Consider the following 8835-nt stretch of genomic DNA (forward strand, 5'->3'; position numbering starts at 1 on the left):
GCCACTGGGCCGTGCTGCCCTGGGACGAGGGCTAACTCTGTGGACTCTGGCCACTAGGCCATGCTGCCTGGGACGAGGGCTAACTCTGTGGACTCCGGCCATTAGGCCGTGCGGCCCTGTGACACGGGGGTTAAACCCTCACACGTGGTGGAGAATGCGGGCACTGATTCAGACCTGTTAAAAAGGTCCAGCAACAGGAGGTTAAGCCGGGGGATCCCCCGTTTATCCTCACAATGGAGGCAGAGAAGCTCCTGAAATGGATGCTGGAAAAGCAGCAGGAGCAGGCAGCCCAACAGCAGCAGCAGCAGGTGCAGATGATGCAGCAGATGACGAGCCAGCAGCAGCTGCTGATAACCCAGCACCAGGAGCACCAGCAGCAACTCCTCCGAGAATTAGCGGCCCAGCAGCAGACGCAACAGGAACGCCTGGTGCAGCAGGTGGCTATGCTACTACACCTGGCGGGAACCTCACCCGCCACACCCACTGGGGCCGGACTTAGGGAGGCCTTGGGGGAACTGCCGGTACGCCTCACCAAGATGGGGCCTGAAGATGACCAGGAGGCATTCTTGGTGATGTTCGAGCGGGTAGCGACCACCGCCAGGTGGCCACCAGAACATTGGGCCACCCTACTAGCCCCCTATTTGACGAGACAAGCTCAGGCCGCCTATCGTAGTCTCGATCCCCGGGAAACCCTGGAGTATTCCCGAGTGAAGGCGGCCATCTTAGACCATACCGGCATCAACCCAGAGACCTATTGCCAGCGCCTCCGCCAGGACCAGTACCCCCCCCAGGGCTCGACCCTGGGCAGTGGCCCAACGCATCCGAGACCACTGTTGGAAGTGGTTGAACCCGGAGGGCTTAACGAGGCCCCAGGTGGTGGAGATAGTGGCGCTGGAACAGTTCACTCAGATCCTGCCCCTGGGAGGAAGGGCCTGGGTATGAAGACATCGACTGGCGACCTTGGCCGCGGCGGTGGCCTTGATGGAGGACTACTTATCCGCCGAGGGGGCCGAGGCGCCACCCCGAGTAGCCAGGAACCCTGGTCATAAGGGCAGGGCAGGAAGAGGGAAGCTCCGCGGGGTGGGACTCCAGGAGCCGCCGGCGGGAGCCTGTCCTGTGTTTCCAAAGCTCCCTAACCCCAAGCCCAGACCCAAGATACCCCAGGTAACGACCCGGAGGCAGCAACAACCCCGAGAGCGAGGGAGCCCCCGAGGGGAGGCCCAGGGCCTGCCGAGGCCCGAGAGAGGTGCTGGGAGTGTGGACAAGAAGGACACTTTCGCCGGGAGTGCCCCTTCATGGACTGCAGCTATGGACAAGCCTGGGTGGCCGGACGGAGGGCTCGGAGGAGGGGAACAGGAAAGCTGGTAGTCCCCGTCCGGGTCGAGGGAATCCCCGCGAACACCCTCGTGGACTCCGGGTGCAGCCAGACCCTCATATGGGAGGGGCTAGTCCGAGACCTCAACCTCTCAGGCCCCCCGATCCACCTACAATGCATACATGGGGACATCCGCCCTTACCCCACGGCCTGGGTGAAAATAGAAGTAGGCGGCCGGGAGGAGGGCCTCCGGGTGGGCGTGGCCCCCAGGCTGGCTTACCCCGTGGTACTGGGACGGGATTGGCCCGGCTTCGGGGAGGTTCTCCTGAAGTACCAGCGGTCCAAACTCCGACCAGGCAGGACTAGACCTCCGAGAGCAGGACTGCTCAGACGCCTACCGAGGATTGACCCAGGTGAGGGGTCTGCAGCGTCAGAGGAGACCCCTGAGGATCACCCCACCGACAGGCCCCACTCGGTGGAAGATGCCCAAGCGGAACTGGAGCGAGATGTGGACTTCATACAGGAACAGAGAAAGGACCCGACCCTAAGCAGAGCCTGGGAACAGGCCACCGAACTGGGCCCCGAGGGAGACCCGACTCCGTGGCCTCCACAGGGCCCTCACTTTGAGATATGGCGGGACAGCCTGTATCATATAGCGCAGGAACCTCAGACACAGGAGACGTTCTGTCAGTTGTTGGTGCCCCGGAGGCTGCAGCAAGGCCTCTTACAACTAGCCCATGCAAACCCTTGGGCAGGACACCTGGGGCAGGAGAAGACCCTCCAGAGGGTGGCTCACCGGTTCTTCTGGCCGGGCATACACCGAGAGGTTAGGGACTATTGTGCATCGTGCCTGGAATGCCAGCGAGCGGGACCGAAAGGGGTAGCCCGAGCACCCCTGGTGCCCATGCCAGTTGTCGGCATACCCTTCGAGCGGATTGGGATGGACCTCGTTGGCCCCCTCGAAAGAAGCAAGATGGGGAACCGCTTTATCCTAGTGATTGTAGATTATGCGATGCGCTACCCGGAATCAGTTCCCCTAAAAACGGCGACAGCACCGACAATTGCCAATGAACTAGTGAAGATTTTTGCTAGGGTCGGGATACCTGCGGAAATACTGACCGACCAGGGCACGAATGCGTCCTCCAAACTAATAGCCGAACTGTGTCGCCTCCTCCACATACGGACACTCCGGACATCTGTTTACCATCCTCAGACCGATGGCCTTGTGGAACACTTCAATGGCACTCTAAAATCTATGCTACGGAAGTTCGTGGAGGAGGACCCCTCGCATTGGGATGCCCTGTTGCCAGCCTTGCTGTTCGCCATATGAGAGGTGCCCCAGGCCTCGACGAGGTTCGCACCCTTTGAACTCTTGTATGGGAGGCAGTCCAGGGGGATCTTGGACCTTCTGAAGGAGGAGTGGGAAGCCCAGGAGACGCGAGTTCTTGGGACTACCCAATATGTGTTACACCTCCGCGAACGGCTCCAAACACTAGGGGCCTTCGCCCGGGAGAACCTGATACAGGCCCAAGCGGGCCAAGAACGTCTCTACAACTGCGGGACTAGAGGGAGGAGTTTTGGCCCAGGCGACCGGGTGCTGCTCTTGTTGCCCTCGGCAGAGTCAAAACTTTCTGGACAAGTGGCAGGGCCCCTACGAGGTAGTTCGACAAGTGGGGCCGGTCGACTACGAGGTCAAACTACCGGGACGATGGAAGGAGACATGTATATACCATGTGAATCTCCTGAAGACCTGGAAGCCCAGGGAAGCCCTGTTTATTGGCCCGTCCACCCCGGAATCGGAACTCGGACCCCTAGTGGGAGATACATCTGATCCAAGGCCGGTGACGCTTGGGTCAGGCCTCACCCCCAGACAGCGAGAACAACTACAACGACTAGTGGGGGAATTCCCGGAGGTTTTATCCGCCCGCCCCGGATGAACGACTCTGATGAATCATCATATTGCCACCAACCCCGGTCAAAGGGTGAGAGACAACCACCGGCCATTACCCAGGAAAATGTGGGACACGGTCTGGCAAGAACTAGAGACAATGCTGGAGATGGGGGTCGTGGAGGAATCGACGCGTGAGTGGTGAAGCCCCATCATCTTAGTCCCGAAACCCGATGGGACTACCCGGTTTTGCATCGACTTCAGAAAGGTCAATGCCATCTCCCGCTTCGATGCATACCCAATGCTGAGGGTAGACGAATTGCTGGAATGGCTTGGGGGAGCAAGGTATTTGTCAACCATAGATCTAACTAAGGGATACTGGCATATCACCCTCACACCAAACTCATGGGAGAAGATGGCCTTCCCTACACCCTTTGGCCTCTTCCAATTTGTAACGATGCCGTTCGGGCTACACGGAGCCGCCGCTACATTTCAGCGCTTGATGAATAAGGTCCTACTCCCCCATGACCAATATGCGGCGGCATATATAGATGACATCGTGGTCTACAGCCACAACTGGGAGGACCATCTACACCATCTGGCAGGGGTGTTGCAAGCCCTCAGAGGGGCCGGCCTCACGGCTAACCTGGCAAAGTGCCACCTAGGACAAGAAGAGGTAACCTACCTGGGATACACGGTAGGAGGGGGGAAGTTAACACCCCCAATTAGCAAGGTGCAAGCACTCAAAGAGGTACCCGTCCCCAAGACAAAGAAACAAGTACGCCAGTTTTGGGGACTAGCTGGCTATTACCGCCGTTTCGTTCCGGATTTCGCATCCATAGCTTCCCCCCTGTCGGACCTGACGAAAAACTCTCAGCCTCGACGGGTTCAGTGGTCCGAACAATGCGAGAAAGCCTTTGAAACACTAAAGGAACAGCTCCCATCCTACGACACCCAGACTTCCTGAAGGAATTTATACTGCAAACTGATGCATCAGAAGCAGGCTTGGGGGCAGTGCTGTCCCAAGAAGTAGACGGGGAGGAACACCCAGTGCTATATCTGAGTCGTAAACTGTTCCCTCGGGAACAACATTATTCGACAATAGAGAAAGAGGCTCTGGCGGCACGATGGGCCATCAGCGCCCTGCGTTATTACCTGCTGGGGAATAACTTTAAGTTGATCACGGATCATGCCCACCTACGGTGGATACACAGTATGAAGGATGCGAACCCCAGGATTATGCGGTGGTACCTCTCCCTCCAACCCTATGACTTCCGGGTGTTCCATCGCCCTGGTAAGGCTCACGCTAATGCGGATTTCTTCTCCAGGCAAGGGGAGAGGGGGGAGGTGGCGGACCAACCCGGGGGATCCTTCTTAAGGGGGGGGGTATGTGATGAGGCAGCCCCGCCCCGCCCCAGCCCCGGCAGCGCCAGACAAGTAGCTCTGTCAGCGGAAGTCCCGCCCCGCTCGTACTGGGCATGCTCTAAATGCTCAGGGAGTATAAAAAGAGGGAACTCAGCTCAGTCTGGGCTGGCGGCCGCAGGAGAAGCACCTATAGGGAGAGCTCTGGCAGAGGACCGGCCCGCACTCCTGAAGCTACCGGGAACCGAGGCCTCTCTAGGCCGGTGCGAAGCCCCACTGTGGGAGGAACCAGAGGAGGCAACAGACCCCGAGACTTGCGGAGAACCAGGGGACCCGTGGGAGACCCCAACGGCTGAGCTGGTAGGAAGCGACCCGGGGGGAGTGACGGACTGGTATCTCGGCCCCGGTAAGCCTCAGCGTGTTTCGGTAGGACCCCCCCGCTGAGTCAGTAACAAGGTCCTACTGCCCTGTGACGAGGGCTAATTCCCTGGACTCTGGCCACTGGGCCGTGCTGCCCTGGAACGCGGGGGTTAAACCCTCACACTGCTAAACAATATAATCCACACCCTTTAGGACACAAACATCTTGTTTCTAAAATGCTGCTGCTGACAACCTTAGTTACCAAGGCTGAAATAGAACAAGGCTCAGATGGGTAATTTGGGAGCAGAGGTAAGCATGCCTCTTCTAGCGGTGAATGGTAGTAACCTACTGAGTGCAGAGAAGGTACTGTCTCAGTGCAAAGGGTAGGGCTTTTGCTTTCAGGGCTCCATCCTGTGAGGTGCTAAACATCCTCCAATTCCACTGATTAATGAGAGTTGAGTGTGCTCTGCATGTGCTATGATCAGGCTCTTGAGGTTTACAATACACTGTGGTCCCTTCCATCCTTACTGCAGTCCAGGATTTAGGGAGACCCTGTGTGGGGACATTAGGCAGCAAAGAGTGATTTTGTCCGAGGGAAAACTGCAGCGTTCTCTCTGAGTCCAGCAGCCTCAATAAAGTATTCCCTTTACTTTCATGACACCCAAGTCTGTCTTCTCCCTACTGCGAGGGATGACATCATGCCAGAGGTCTTGCATTTGAACTTGGGTGAGGACTGTTGTGTCTGTATGTGTGTGGACACAGTTTGTACAAAAGCACACTCAGTACATACACAGCAGGGCAAGAGAAGTGATGAATAGTCAGAAGGGCTCAGAAATCTTACTCTGAATGGCTGGGTATTTCATCATAAGCAAAAGGCCCCTGCGGAGTGTGGGGGAAGTTGTTTCTGTCCCAGCTGTGTCACCAGGCTTTGCAAATTCTCATTTTTGAAATGGGAATTGGGATTAGATTTTTCCTGCAAGTACAGAACTCTCAGTTAAAGTTTAAAGAATATTGGCAATCAGGGAAAATCTGCCTTAACCACCCCCCACCCTTTCCCACCCCGTTGGTACCTCCTGCTGCCTGATGAGAAAGGCATCAATGAAACTTCTCTGGTCATTGGGCTCTAATTGCTTCAGGTGTTCGATGAAAGTCTGCTGAGTAAAGGAGTACAGTTCTTCCAGATTATTAAAGACAGTCTTGTGATTTCCTGGTAGGAACCCAAGGGCAGGAAACATATTAAACAGCTAAAGGAAGGGAATAGCACAGTTAGCCAAAGGGAACGCAGATTATAATGGTTAACAAATCATTCATGATCAACATGTGGCTTTACAGTAATATGTATTGGAATGATAAAACATGCCTTGTAAATAATAGGGCCTGTTTCTATAAGCTTTCCACATGCAGAACTCCCACTGAGGTCAATGAAACAATTCTTGGAACTCATCTTCTTCAGCAATGATTAGTTACAAGAATTAACATGAGCATTAATATTAACAATAACATTAGATCTATTACAAGTGTACATCCACAACCATTTTTGTTATGCCAAGCCTTTTGTTCAGATAGACTATTGTTTAGGTGGGTTTGTTCAATACCCCTTTTGAGTCTTTGTAGCTTTTTCTTTACCTCAGGGTCTTCCTTGACATAGGCTTTTAGTTTAACCACATCCTTTGTGCTTTGGTATTTTGGTATTTTGAAGATAAGTGAGGCAAGTTTGTAGAGGCACTTTGCCTTTCAGAAGTTCTTTCCCCTTTTTAGAGGGTTGAAATTTGAGTTTTCTGGTATACCATAATCTATGGTCTGGCTGGCTATGTTCTTATTGCCAGCAGCTATGGGCAACTTTGTTCCTCCCTTGTCAGCTAGGTAGTTTGCTTGGACACCACGCCTTAAAGAGTCACAACCATTTTCTATCATCATGTCTGAACTACAGTTCTGCTTTTCAACTACGAATTTTTGCATCCATAAGGCATTAGATGCCTCAGAGCTTACTTAGAGATGACAAAACATATCCAAAGAGTCCAGGGGTCTGTTTACAAGGCTGCTCTGCTGTGTAAAGCCAGCTTTCCTTTTGAACCTGAGACACTAACTTTTCACTTTCAATATTAGTTAACAAAGAAGCCTCCTTCAAGTTATCGACAATCATGGTGCCATCAAATCCCTTCCACTTGAGGTGGATTTTAGCCAAAGGCACTCTTACAAAATATTCAGATTATGCTACAACAGTTACACTTTCACCTGATAAATAATCTTCCTTCCTGACAAGACTTGCTTTAACCAAAGTAATATCTGCTGTGGTATTCCTCCATGCCATACACCTTATTCCATTAACTTCTGCACTGCTAATAAACTCTGTATTATTGTTCCCATATTTAGCTTTAATATGAGTTTTAAAGTCAAGTCCTTCAGAGACTACAGTAATAGCATTTGCACACAAGGCAGCAGCACTGAGCTCTGTTTGGTTTGCTTGTGTGTTTGGAATAACTGGATTAGCATTTACTGGATTTGCTGGTTTATTTTTTACATTTGGACTCTCTAGTTTGATGTGTCCAGGTGTACCACACAAATGACGTACACTTGTCTTCCCTTAGAGTATGAGTTTTTCTGTTCTGGGCTTCCATGAGCTTTTTTATCAGAGTTGGGGTTAGATTTATTTTTAAACCCTTCTTTCCTTTTAAACTGGGGTGAACAGTGATTATTCTTTCCCAGGGGCTTATTTCTTTCACGACTTCAATTCTGCGCAAATTCACCTGCAATTTTAGCAGCGTGCAAAACAGAACTGGCCTTTTTATATCGCATCTGGCACCAAATTTAAAATCGGTTCAAGTATAATTAATTGCATTAATTGTTCAAAATGACCCCAAGCTTTCTCATCAGTAATCTACTTCCCGACAAAACCTAATAGTTTATGAGCACATTTCACATAAGACATTTTAAAATTTTTAAATTCCAGCCTGTAAGTTTTAGAGAGAACCTTGAAATGTTTTAACACAGTATCTTTATATTTTATAGAATTCAAAGCTTCATCCATACCCATTTCATTGAACACTTCCCTGGCTTTCCCAGTATCTTTGTAAATGGGACAATTTTTTCCCCAGTTTTTGTTGTCATGAGGGGATTGATTTCCAGGCTATGGCAGCTTTTTCTGCTCTTCCAAGACTTGGAGCTGAAGTCTGGCAGATTCCTGTTCCATCTGGTGAGCGCCTTCTCCTCAGCAGCTAGCCGTTCCATATGCCTTAGGTGGGCAGCTCTTTCTCTTTCAGCAGCTTCTTGTTCCATTTTAACAATCCTTTCTCTAGCTTCTCTTTCCATATCACCCATCTTTTGCTTTCCCTGCAATCGAAGATCGGCCATTGTTTGTTCATGTTCAAACTGAAGCTTGTTTTCCTTCTCACTGGCCATTAACGGATTTTTCACTTCTTGCTCTTTTTCTTTCCTCTGTGAGCACAATTCTTCCAGGTTTTTTCTATCAAGATCTTCATATGATGGTGGGTCACTCATTGTCACTGATTTTTTAACCTTTAAACTCTCCAATATCAAAATTAATTTTTGACAAGAGTGTGGTTCTGCCCAGGAACAGATATAGTCATGCCCCACCCCCAGGCAGCCCTCCATCTTATGGAAAACAGCGGCTGCTCAGTGCAGCCCTCAACTTCTTCTGCCTCTCCGCAGAGTTAAAGCAGCCGCTCTGAGCAGCTCCCAGCTGTTCCTCCTGCCTCTGCCTCCCCCTCCCTGGCGCAGCTCCCTGTCTCAGCTACTCTGTAGGGAGGGGGCCTGGCCACAACATGTGACCGAGCATGCACTTAACAACATTAATGGCCAGCCTGAACCTGGTTTCGTGTAAGATCTTCCATGATGCTCCTTGGTGAACCAGAGTGTACATACCAAGATCAGTATATGCTTGTAACCCCAT

General features: G+C 51.9%; 1 pseudogene; it reads right to left on the reverse strand.

Moving 5' to 3' along the window:
* The window catches only part of LOC113406748, a 10396-nt pseudogene extending 1586 nt beyond the window's left edge, over positions 1–8810 (reverse strand).
* Between the last annotated feature and the right edge of the window lie 25 nt (positions 8811–8835).

The sequence above is a fragment of the Terrapene carolina genome, unplaced genomic scaffold (genome assembly GCF_002925995.2).
Source record: "Terrapene carolina triunguis isolate 2854851 unplaced genomic scaffold, T_m_triunguis-2.0 Scaffold42, whole genome shotgun sequence".
NCBI classification, from domain to species: Eukaryota; Metazoa; Chordata; order Testudines; family Emydidae; genus Terrapene; species Terrapene triunguis.